Source organism: Echeneis naucrates, chromosome 2, assembly GCF_900963305.1.
Source record: "Echeneis naucrates chromosome 2, fEcheNa1.1, whole genome shotgun sequence".
Lineage (NCBI taxonomy): Eukaryota > Metazoa > Chordata > Actinopteri > Carangiformes > Echeneidae > Echeneis > Echeneis naucrates.
The window spans coordinates 13,791,297-13,804,047 of record NC_042512.1 but is presented as its reverse complement, the minus strand read 5'-3'; the positions used below and the strand labels follow the sequence as shown (position 1 = coordinate 13,804,047).

Here is a 12,751-nt window from a genome sequence, read left to right as displayed (position 1 = left end):
CCTCTTTGTAACTCTTTATCATACTTCAATGTTCTCCTCACACTTGGTTTATTTCACAACTTCTCTAATCTCACGTTGTCCCTTTCCTCACTTTGACACTTAATCCATGTAATTTGTATGGAATGGGTATTTGTATTTGGTTTAAACTTTTTTTTTTTTCTTTTTTTTCCCCTTGAAAAATTTCCCTTCATTCTGAAAGTAACTTTCTCAGCAGTCATTCTCACCCTCCCCACTTTAACTAGTTTCCTTTCCTCTTCCTACATTCACATTTCCTTGTGACTACCACAAATTCCTTCATATTTCTGTTTAACACTAACTTTCTCTTTGCTGTATGTAATGTTTCACTTTTCTCTGTCCTGTCCTCCTTCCCCTCTCTTTTCTTTGTCCTGTCCTCCCTTCCCCTCTCTTTTCTTTGTCCTGTCCTCCCTTCCTCTCTCCTGTTTCTCTTTCCTTTTGACTATTTCTTCTTACAGACTTAATTTTTTTACATTTGGTTTCCTCTTGTCTGTCTGTCTTTTGCTCCTTTAATTCTTTCACACATTGCCTTTTATCCTTGTCTTGTTCATACAGCACCCCTTCATCTTTGTCCTTTTGTCCATTGTCTTTATTAGCAGCTCATCTTTTCTGTTGCCTTTGACACTCTGTCCTTCTTTCCCACCTTGACACTTTAATCCTTCCTAGTCTTCTGTTTTTATAATTTATCCTCATCTCCCCATATTGCCAATTTCCTTTCCTCCAGTCTAACATATTAAATTGGACTTTAATGGTCCTCCTTAGAATACATACAAATAAGACAAAATACTTTAATACTGACTTTTCTTGTTTTTTTTTTTTTTTTTTTGTTTTTTTTTTTCAGCAACTTTAGTATGCAAAGTCAGGAAGTTGTATGAAAACAAAGTAATTTGAAAATGGATAATGCTGTACCTGGTGGTCATTTTCCTACTTTAAGCACTGTAGCTTTCTTATCTGTGTCCTTTCCATCTTCCTCTCCCTTCTCTCCTTTTCTTCCACTTCAACACTGCCCTTTCTCCTGTGACTTTGGCAGTGATGGATCAGTAGAACGGCCTTTTCCTCTTTCACACTAGCTCTCTTCACCTTGACATGTGGACTGAACACCTCTTTCCTGGTCTTGTCTCTCACACTTCAGGTTAGGTGGAAAGCCTACTCTGTCCCATCACCCCTGTTTTTCCAAAAGTGTTTTGCCCTTTGCTTTCCGAATAAAGAGCCTGACAAACACCCTAGAAAACTTATTTGTTCATTAAATGTGAAGACTACAGCTGGAAGTTAGCTTTGAGCTACATCCAGCATATTTCCGACATGATTGTTTATGTACTGTTCTCAGAAATAAAGACAAATAAAAGAGCTGGCCTCTGTGTGCTTGACTCATGAGCAGTCTCTGCCTGACACCATGAACTCCAGCACCATCACTGCAGTTCATCCTGACTTGGTGACATGACAGACTCACTTCAGCACACGACAGTCCTACATGTCTCGACTTCAACATACCAGAGAAGAAAAAAGCTCATTTGGAAAGTTCTCAGAAAGATGAAATAAATACAACACCAGATCCAAATTAGAATTGCCTTTATTGATTTTATTTTTGTGCACCCAACCCTCCACAATCCATACTTGGGCCAGGAACACTTCCAAAACCTGCAACAACAAAACAAACACCAATTACAACCAGTGTCTGAAGGTTTTGGAAATAAAATTTTATCACCATATTGTTACAGAATAAATTTAAAATGAACTCCATCAGATAAGTATTGGTTGAAATTTCTCTTCATAGAGATGCAAATACACTAAAGTCAGAATATAGGCCAGGTATAATAATATTTGGTGTACCAAATATTAGTATCTTCCTTACAAATCACTTGCTGGGCAGGTCTCTGATGGAGTTCCTTACAGAAAATTGTTAATAGGAGGTCTTGGAAATAAAATTTTTATATAACCCCTTCCTTCTATTTCACTGAATCTCGGGGGGGCAGACGCCCCCCCTTACCACCTCCTCGCCACACTCAGGTGCTCTCACACCTGAGACCGCCCACTCAGGTACCGGAGGCGTACCTGAGCTGCATCGGAGAACGGACAGGAGACAACTCCACTATCACCCAACAGTGGTTTGGAACGGACAGGATTTGAACCGGGAGTCACACCATTGCCAACTTGCGCACACACACTTAAGACCACAAAGGAACCCTCTGCGCCACATGCTCCTTCTGTACCAACAAAGGTTTTCGGAGTCCTTTTGAGGTTCCACTTCTGGCACTGGGCTTGTAAAGACAATGTCAAGAGCAGGAATCGAACCAACAAGCCACAGAAGCCCAAGCTGCCAACCAACTGGCCGAGCTAATCGTTGTGACAATCACAGGAGCTCTGGGCGTATTTAACTTTTCTTTTTGTGCTGGAAGTGAAAAAAAAAAAAACAAGGTCGACCACAAGACTAGCTTCCTGTGTCCATGTTGGTCACAAGTTGCTCAAAGTGCTGTAAACAAAAAACACTCTTACCCTTTGGGTTGTGCGTTTCAGGTGCTGTGGTTGGTGCTTTGTGTCATTGGAGGCGGTGAGTCACACTGCAGAGTAAACAACGACTAGGGGAAAAAACAAACTCCAATGAAGGAAGGAATCAGGGACTCAACTTGGCCACACACACTTCAACAACTCCACTAAACAACCCAAACGGCACACTTCATGTCATGGACACACTCACCTTCTCCGCCTCACTCCATCATGGCCCCCACAACCTGCAACACAAACACAACATGGGAGGCACACACTTTGTCACTTGCACACAGGACGACACTTCTCACCCAGGGAGGAAGGGACCACCCTCAAAGAGGCTGCAAAACACACAAATACACCCAACGACTGACAGAAAAGACCAACACTAAAAACAGGCGACACTCACACACAACATGAGTAACTTGACTCTTGGAACATCACCACGTCCTGCACGACAGACACCATGACCAGAACTGCAACAATCACAGAGTGTCCCTTCAACCACACTAACGCAGCCAACATTTACGTTAGAACATCTACATCACCAACATGGCACATTCACCTTGGCCAAAGATCTCCACTGACTTTCCCTGACCTGGAAACAAACAAACGTTCCCCCGCATCAGCACAGCCACTTCTACACACCTACACTTTCTACAGTGGCTGCCACCGTTAGAGAGGCGCAACCAACAAGAGCACCAAAAGGGAACACCTACACGAGTAAAGGAAGACAAACAGCACCATCCAAAAAGAAGACGGAAAAACAAGCTTAACCCAACAAACTACAACTGAGCAAAGTCAGCCAACAACATCCCACCACTGCAGCAACGAATGACTAACCTGCAAACAATCACAGACAGAAGGACACACAACATACAGCTTCAATTAAACAACACAACAGGAAAGGTGGACCATGAGCAACACTGACAGACAGACAGCACAACCTTCACACCACAACAACACTGCTGAACTCAGTTGGGAACACAATAAACATGAGACTCACCTTCACCAACTTTTGGAAGCCGCACCAACATCCTGGAAGACAGACCAACTGAAAGTGTCAGTCCCACTTGTACACAACACAATGTGCTCCACAACTATGTGTGGAGGGGAGGAAGCCTTCCTTCCTCCATCACCAGCACAACAACACAACTATGTACTGCTACTCTTGTCAACGAGAGCAAAGGGGTGTAAACACCAAAACACTCACCTCCTCCAACAACACACACCACCACCCACAGCAGCTGAAACACAAAACACTAGTGGTGAGAAACGCACAGCCAAGTACAGAGACCTGCGACTACAACACCACCAACAAAGGGAAGAAGGAAAGAGGGACTTACCTTGACCACACACACAAGACTGCCCCTCACCAGCCTGCAACACAAACAGACAACGATTCACAGAAGCACCACTCAGGAAAACTGCACATTCAATGTGGGACTACAGGGACTCACCCCAGGCACCCTGCTACACCACCACATCTTCCAAGAAACACACACACACCGATCATACAAAATACATGCCATTTCGTACAAAGCCACATCAAACACACACAGCTATGCAGTGAACACATGAAACCACAACATCAACTCACACCAACGCAAAACAGACCGAATCACACCAGCAAAGATCTGGGAAACACTCACCTTCACCAACAGCAAAGCACCACACAGTGTTTTTCTCACAAGGGTGCACTCAGTGTGAGGAACAATGACAACACAGACATCCAAGCAATGCTTTCACAAGTCAGTCCAACAAACACAAAATGCAAACTACTCAATCATCAAAAACACACTTAGTGGCTGTGCCCCAGGTGTGTGTTAGAGGTGAGTGCTCTGACTCACTTCACACAAACTACTTCTTACACAGGGAACAGACACCTGCCACACAAGCACACACATCCTCTATGACACACTTCTACAACTCCACTAAACAATCCAAAAGGCACACAACACACTTGCTAATGCCCACAACTCAATCACACACACTCACCTGCAACAGGGGCACCAAGTCCAACTTCACCAGCCTGCTACACAAACAGTTCACAGAAGCGCCATTCAAATCAACTGAACACTCTCAGTGGGACTAAAGGGACTGACTTCCGCCAGGCAACCTGCAGGACACAAAGCGCAACATGGACTCAGGCGCGCGCACACACACTAACATGCTAAATCTCACACCACTAATGATTTCCCCACAACAGTGAAACACGCACAGCTATACAGTGACCACATGAAACCACAACATCAACTTACATCATTCAAAAGCAGAGCACACTCGAGAGCTACAAGTCCACTAAAGACTCAGCTTGTCGGAGAGGACAACAGCACACACCCTGGAAGAGAACACGCACACAATGACTACACAAAGACATGCAACAAAGTCTGCATCTCCCCCCCAGCGAGAAACACACAAACATCAAAACATCATCAAAAACACACTGTGCCTCACTTCCATCAAAAACTACCTATTACACAGCACCTCTAACACACACACCTGGTGCACGTCCACCAACACCTGCAACACAAACACACACATCCTCTCGTGGAGTTGTAGAAGTGTGTGCATCAAACTACCCAAACAGCACACTTCATGTCATGGACAGACTCACCTCCTCCGCCTCACTACATCATGTCCCCCACAACCTGCAACACAAACACAACATGGGAGGGACATAATTGGTCACTCACACACAGGGCGACACTTCTCACCAAGGCAGGAAGGGACCACACTCAAAGAACCTGCAAAACACACAAATACACCCAGTTATGTACCACACACATTCACCGTGCTGCTACGAGGAACGACAGTCACACTTCAACAACCCCACCAGAGGACACAACCACTCACATTGGCCAATGGAGGGGGGGGGCGCTCCTTCACAACCGGCGACAAGGAAACACAAACACCTATTCATACCACACAACGAACAATCCAAACACTGTCTGGGGGGACAGACAGTGAGTGTGAGGGACTTACCTTCAGCCAGGACAGGGGTCCCACCCAGCTGCCTGCCTGCAACACACAACTAATACCACAGCACACCTACACTTCAACAAACACACCACTTACCTGCATGGGGGAGGGAGGGAAGGCTGGCCGTCCGTCCTTCCTTCCTCCAACACCTGCCAGACAAAAACACAACTACATACACGCAACACATGACCAACATGTACACAGGAAACTGACTAGTCTTAAGACTGGGAGGGAGCCACCTCTTCACAACCTGTAACACAAAACAGTCACATTAACACACACGCACTACAAGTCAAAGACACCAAGGACAACACTCAGCACAGCCAAGGCAGCAAACCACACTAACATCCTGGGACACAACACAAACCCTACAAACAAACTACACTCCTACTCCACAGAGGACACGTCACGACTGGAACATCACCACGTCCTGCACTCCAGAGAAACCACGTAAAGAGACAGCCATCACCACATCAAACACCAAGTGTCACTTCTCCCAGACCAACCCATCCAACGTTGAGAATATCACATCTACATCAATAACATGACGCACTTATGTTGGCCAAACACCGCTGACACACTGACTTCCCCCTGACCTGCTAAACAACACGAAGCATGTTCACTCGTATTCATGCAATCAAACCTTGTACTGTGGCTGCCACAGTTACAGGTGCAACCTCTGGCAGACCTACACGAGCACAAGAAAGGAAACACCACCATTGCAGAAGCACATTCCCAAACTACCTTCACACAACTCACTACTGCTGACCAAAGTCAGCCAACAACATCCTACGACGACAGCAAAGAATTGCTCGACACAAAGGAAACAAACCGACCTTCACATACAGGAGGAAGTTACCTCTCACAAACCTGCAGAGACACACACACATCAGACACAGAAACACACCAAATACACACACAACGGGAAAGATAGGCCGTCAACAACACAAACACTGACAACCCCAAAAGTACAAACAGCACAACCTGGACCAAGAGCCACACCACCACAAGTTACAAGACTAACTTGTTGGGGCTAACAAACAATCACTACATTTACAGGACACCTAAAACCTCAAGTACGTGTAAATACATTCACTCAGCTGACATCCATTTCATAATTGTCAGGCTAACGCAGCCCAATAATGCGACTGACAGTCACCCTACTGCTGCATGTTGGAGCTGGAGAAGGTGACCTGCACGTTGGCTTGGGCTTTGCACCGACCTATGACCCACAAGTCAAAGAGCATTTCAACAATAACCATAGGAGGTCAAACCAAAGAAGCCAGCTAACTGCTGACGCAATGTCTGCAGCAAAAGCTCTTTTTTGGACAGACCCACATCCACTAACTTGCTGCCTCGCCACCCTTTCTTTCTGTCCACCTCTGCTGTGGTCTGTGATGTCACAGGTCCATCGGCAGTTGCCCATTACCCACAAACCAAAAGAGTGCATCTCTCATAGCAGAGGCAACATGATTTCAACAAATTCATCAGTTTCACTCCCGTGCATGAACACTGGGAGAAGACCAGAGGTCTGATTGGATGGCTTCATTGAGCTATCACCACAACTTCACTTCACTGTGCATGTACATGTCCTGATTGGTAGAAAACATGGGACTCACCTTCACCAACAACAGGAAGCCACACCAACATCCTACAAGATAAAAACCACTGAAAATGTCCGTGACAGTCACACTTACAACACACTGTACTCCACAACAATGGCTGAGCCACATTTTGGAGAACCCACGCCTCCACCAAATCAACTACACACACCCTACTTGACAAACGCCAAGGTGCAACCAAGAGGACAGACGACTACTGCGACTATATCGACCCTCCCGACCCTAACAGAATGAGGACAGGCCTCCAGAGAGCAGCCGTCCACACTTCCACCTCCCGAAACGCACAATACAGAGTGAAAACTTTAAAGAGCAAGCAGGCCAACCGGTGCCTGACAGTGACACACTCAAAGACGTCGAGCGAAACACTGCACAGCCCTGGGAGATCAAACCTAACACAGGGGAGGGGCCAACCTTCAACAACAACAACCTGCAACTAAACAAGCACAACATTTAAGGCAACCTGCAAACTAAACTACAGTCACACAAGCCACTTCGTCTGACATATATTCTACAGACAGAGAAGACAACCTGAGCATTACCACTCCAACTATAAAGCTACATGAAGCAATCCATTCACACAACGCAATTAAAGAGACCACGTAGGCAGCTTGGAAACTTCTTGGGAAAAACACACTGCCACACCAAGTGGAGACACGTGTTCAGAGTGACAGTGAGCCCCAACTAATCAAAATCACATCAAATCTGATTTATTTGTAGCACACGAGCAAGCACTTGGCAACAGTGGCAATGAAAAACTTCCTTTACGACACAGAAACCTCAGCCAGAACCAGACTGGGGGGGGATCAACTCTGCATCGACCAACACAAAACAAACAACACTGCAGGGAGGAACTCACCAAAGCTGCACAACAACACTCCAAAATCCTCAAAGAGAAAGCTAAAGCTGTGAACACAAATACACCAAGACAACGTAAAGAGAACACAAACGCTGCATGTCAAGTACAAACGATACAGCAAAAGAAGACACTTCACAATCCCAAAAGACACAAACACAGAACTAAGACACGCTCATGGAAACAGCCATTAAATTACATCCAGAGAAGGAAACAACCAAAGCTAGCCAAGTACACAACAGAAAAACACCCTTGGCGGCAAAGTCACAAACACACACCATCAACTATGCCCAGTGACTGGGACAGCTCAAAGGGGCTCACCTTCACCAAAAACAGGAGGCTGCTTTTGGAAAACCTGGACCAAACATCCTAACAGAGCAGCCAGGGACCCTCATTCATCACGAGGACACTTTGCTAACCTGCAAAAGAACAAAAGAAAACAAAAACACTACATGTTAGACACACTGACAGAGGCAACACACGACTGATAGAACAGACTACAGTGACCCACTGGCACCACAGGCAACAATCAACACTTCAACTACATCAACGCAATGACCACATATCACCAAGAGGAAACAGGAACAGGGCTCACCTCCACAAACAACGCAGAAGGACTCTGTGTAGCTCATGATTTCCTGAGTGTTTGTGGGTCTCCTAAAGGGGTGACACACAACAGAAAGTGGGAGGGAGAGAGGCACACACTCCATGGAAGACGCACACCAAGGACCCAGCCTCACTGAGCAGAGGAAGCAACATTTCTACGACTTGGAAGAAAAAACAAAATGCGCAACATGTTCAACATTTGTGGCATTAAATAAGCAACACAAACAGATGCACATCTCAGGTGAGATGAACTAAACTGGCAACAACTCATTCACAATCCCTAATGATGTTCAGCAGATGCATTTCTAAATACAAACTGATATTCACAAATCACACACATCCTTTAGTAGTTGTGTACATCAGTAAAACCAAGTTGGTGAACCTCACTCCATGTGCCGTGATGACTGAGTGCTGTGCAGACCCTGGAGGTTTACTGCTGAAGTCGATCACCACCTGCTTTGTTGACTGGTGCAAAGAGAACCACCTGCACATTTCTAACAGCTAGGTGTTCACATCAACAACAAACTGGACTGCTCAGTAAACACGACACACTTTACAAACTGGGCCAGAGTCGTCGGCAGAGCCACCTTTTCTGCAGTGGACGTTCAGAGAGGGACCGAAGAGGCTCAACATGCTCATCAGAAGCAACCAGACTACACAACATCTCTCTGTCGCTGCAATATAATCTGCACTCCAGACTTATCACATCAGCATCAAATTTCTTTTTGCACTACTGCAAAGGATTTCTTTCTCACCTTATCTCTACCACCACCACTTTATATTTGGTCTCTATTTATGATGCCGTCTCTTTCTATATCTATGTTGCTGTAACAAGGAATTTCCCATATGCGGGATACATAAAGTACACATCTACCACAAAGGAACACCTCAAAAGATGCACAATATGACACACTAAAGCAAAGTGGGCACATACTGAGCCATATCAATGATTTCTCAGTGGAGTCATTTAACACTTGCATGCATCCATCCTCATACACCTGCCATCTCTTGTTCACTCGCTGCCCGTTGGAATCGCACTGCACTTCTCAAACTCTACACAAACAATCCCAGGACTCAGTCCCTCATCTGCAGTTTTTCAGCTTCCAACAGCAACAATTTCTACTCAAGGTGACACATCCAGGTTCATTTTTAAACATGGAGGCCTCAGCGCCAATGCTTGATACAGACTGCTGCCTCATGAACCTTAGTGGGACTATATTAGTGCCTTGATGTTTGTCATCTTGTTAAATCATTAAATATTTGTGCTGTTTCTTATGCATTTCATATTTCACAATTTTATTGCAGATTGCATCATGTCAGGAAAAAAATAACTACATCAGCAACAACTTTATTCACGTTGCCAATCAGCACATCACATTTAGAAAACACTTTCAGTCCTTAACAGATGTAATGCATTTTATTTTACACTGAAAAAAAATTTTTTACTTTGGATATTTATATAGTCAAAGGTCATACAGACAACAGCAACCTGTATCATGCATTGGTTCTTTTCTAGGCCACCAAGATTTGTCATTCCACTTTCTACACATCACTACAAGACAACACAACTATGGCTAATGCACACAACTGTCGGAAACGCAGATGGACTGGATGCAGACGGCCCAGGGACAACAAGTCTGGTCTGGAACACCGACACGCTGCTGTGACAGGAAGCAAAGGACACGGCTCCAAGCAGAGCTCTGGAGAAAGCCATGTTTGATTAACATGCCAAGGAAACAAATTAGTGACAACATTTAAAGCCATTTCCTCCATCATCTCCACAGAACTTATCTAACGAGCCTCTGTTTCCAGCCATCTCCGCTGTTAGCTGACTCAAGGCAACCCAACATGAGCATTTTTTTCTAACTTGAAGCAATTTCAGACTCACCTGATGGAGCACATCAGTAATGTCCACCACAGAGCACCAAGCAGTCAAACAGTTCATGTTTTCTTCATACACAAAAAAAAGAAAAAAGACTTAGGATTTCCATTTACACACTTCATTAACAAAAGCGTTGGTCATTTTCATTAAAGAGCTGCAGAGCATTCAGAACTCTTGTGAAATACTGATCTATTTATTGAGTCACAGGTGCAGTGAATTCAGACAAGAACACACCTGATGATTTCAGCAAGGACTGCCCCAGGGGGATCCACATGGCTCCTAAATATTAACCAAAAAAGTTTTTATTTTACACATTTACAAACTAAATTGAAATTTACTTATTCAGACATGCAGAGATTTCAGACAAACAACTCACCAATAATGCCCACCACCATTGCAATCAAGGCAACCATTGATAGTTGTAGATGCCATGTCCCTAAATGGGGTTTGTTTTTCTTTGACATACTGCCTTTTCTGCTTTTACTTACAGGTGCTGTGACTTTCAGTCAAAAACTCCCCTGATGGTATCCAACGACGGGCAAACAGCCCCTTGTGTTTAGACAACATGTTAGATTTCCAGTTCAACCAAAGAGTTACTCTTTCTCACTAAACTGCAGCACATCCATAACTGCAATACTGCTTTTATTTGAGTCACAGGTGCATTGAATTCAGGCAATCAACTCACCTGAAGATCTCAGCAAGGACTGCCCCCATTGGGACCCACATGGCTCCGAATATTAAACAAAATCAATCAATCCAAACTGCAACGGGAGATTAGCATTTTCATTAAAGCTTCACAAAACATGCCACTGCCACATAATTTCTCATTTAGACATGCAGTGACGTTTGACTAACAACTCACCTGATATCACCAATAATGGCCCCCACCATAGAAATCACAGCAGGAACTTATGAAACAGAACAATTAGAAACAGGGCATTTAGAACTCCTTTGAAATACTGGATTTTTTTTATTTTTGCATTTACTTACAGGTGCAGTGAATTTCACAATCAAGAGCTCCCCTGATGGTTTCCTTACACAGCCAAGTGGGGGAAATGGCTGCTCGTATTTAAAGACTCACCACTTCACACAGGAAGTCTAAATAAACAAAACAGGGATTTGCGGATTTTCATTAAAACGCTTGCAGGATATCCAAGACTATTGTGAAATTCTTACCAGAGGAGGATTGGTCATCATTGGCCCTGTGTAGAGTCAGCACCAACATGGAGCTGCAGCAGGACAAAGCCAAGACAACCACTCAGATGAAGACAGCGTTTTTAAGTGATGTTTCTAATATCTGCTCAGCTCACCTGTGACGACGGCTCTTCTGCAATCCCCCAGAACCAGCACAGGAAGGGGATTACCATGTCCAACATCAACCTACTGTGGCTAAACACAAAAACAATTCTCGTATGTGAAACAGAGCACATTGAAAAGCTGTTACTTTCTCACTGCCACACAAAAGCAACTCTGTTGTAGCTACCTTCACTTTGAGCAGCACTGCTGAGGTCCTCCTCTCCGGACGGCGGCTGCAGACTGAGAACCAGAGCTCCTCCTCAACACCTGTTTAAGAAGGCAACGAGGGGGGCGGGGCCAACAATTACCAATCATCACACCTGTGATGATGACGACACAGAGAGAGGGAGGGGATTATACTGAGCAGTATCCAATTCAATCAGCACGTTTTACAGCTGACATTGTGTTAGTGATAGTAAAGCGCCTTAACAAGCCCCAAACAGCTGCGCTGCTGACTCCATATTCAACCGACGCACTGCGAAGAGGCTTAGCACAGCCAGACAGCAGTTTTCCAAACAGGCGCCATCTTGCTCCAAACAACGGCCGCTGAGTGTCACACTGATCCAGTCAAAGTATCACAGCACATGCTTCCCCACAACTGTCTAATAAATACATCAACAGCTTCACAGTACTGCTGCTGTAGTCAAATGGCGTCGTTTTGTTTTGCTACAGGAGCGCTAAAACGGCACAAATCAACACAAAACTGGAGGCGAACGTTTGGGGATCACAAAACGTGCTTACAATAGCCTAAACTGCGTGACCCAAACTCACCTGTGACAGGCAAACGCCACGCCGAGCCGCCATCTTGAATCTCCATTTTGTTTTTGGAGGTCGGCTGTCCCTCCGCCCTACGTAGGGAGATGAATGAAGTGGACTATTGAGGGAACTCATTCACAAAACCAGCAGTCGCTTTCGGACACTACTTTTGGCGCCGTTAATTAGCGTCATCACTGTCACAACTGACAAACTGACCCAACTCTCGGCAAAAGACAGAAAATAACTTTTCTGTTT

General features: G+C 44.9%; 1 long non-coding RNA gene across 1 annotated transcript; it reads right to left on the bottom strand.

Moving 5' to 3' along the window:
- Positions 1-819: 819 nt before the first annotated feature.
- LOC115054861 (uncharacterized) lies at positions 820-6,454 on the bottom strand. Its single transcript, XR_003841644.1, has 2 exons — positions 4,761-6,454; positions 820-4,618 (listed from the first exon to the last, which is right to left on the bottom strand). It is a non-coding gene; the product is annotated as an uncharacterized LOC115054861 (long non-coding RNA).
- Positions 6,455-12,751: the final 6,297 nt, after the last annotated feature.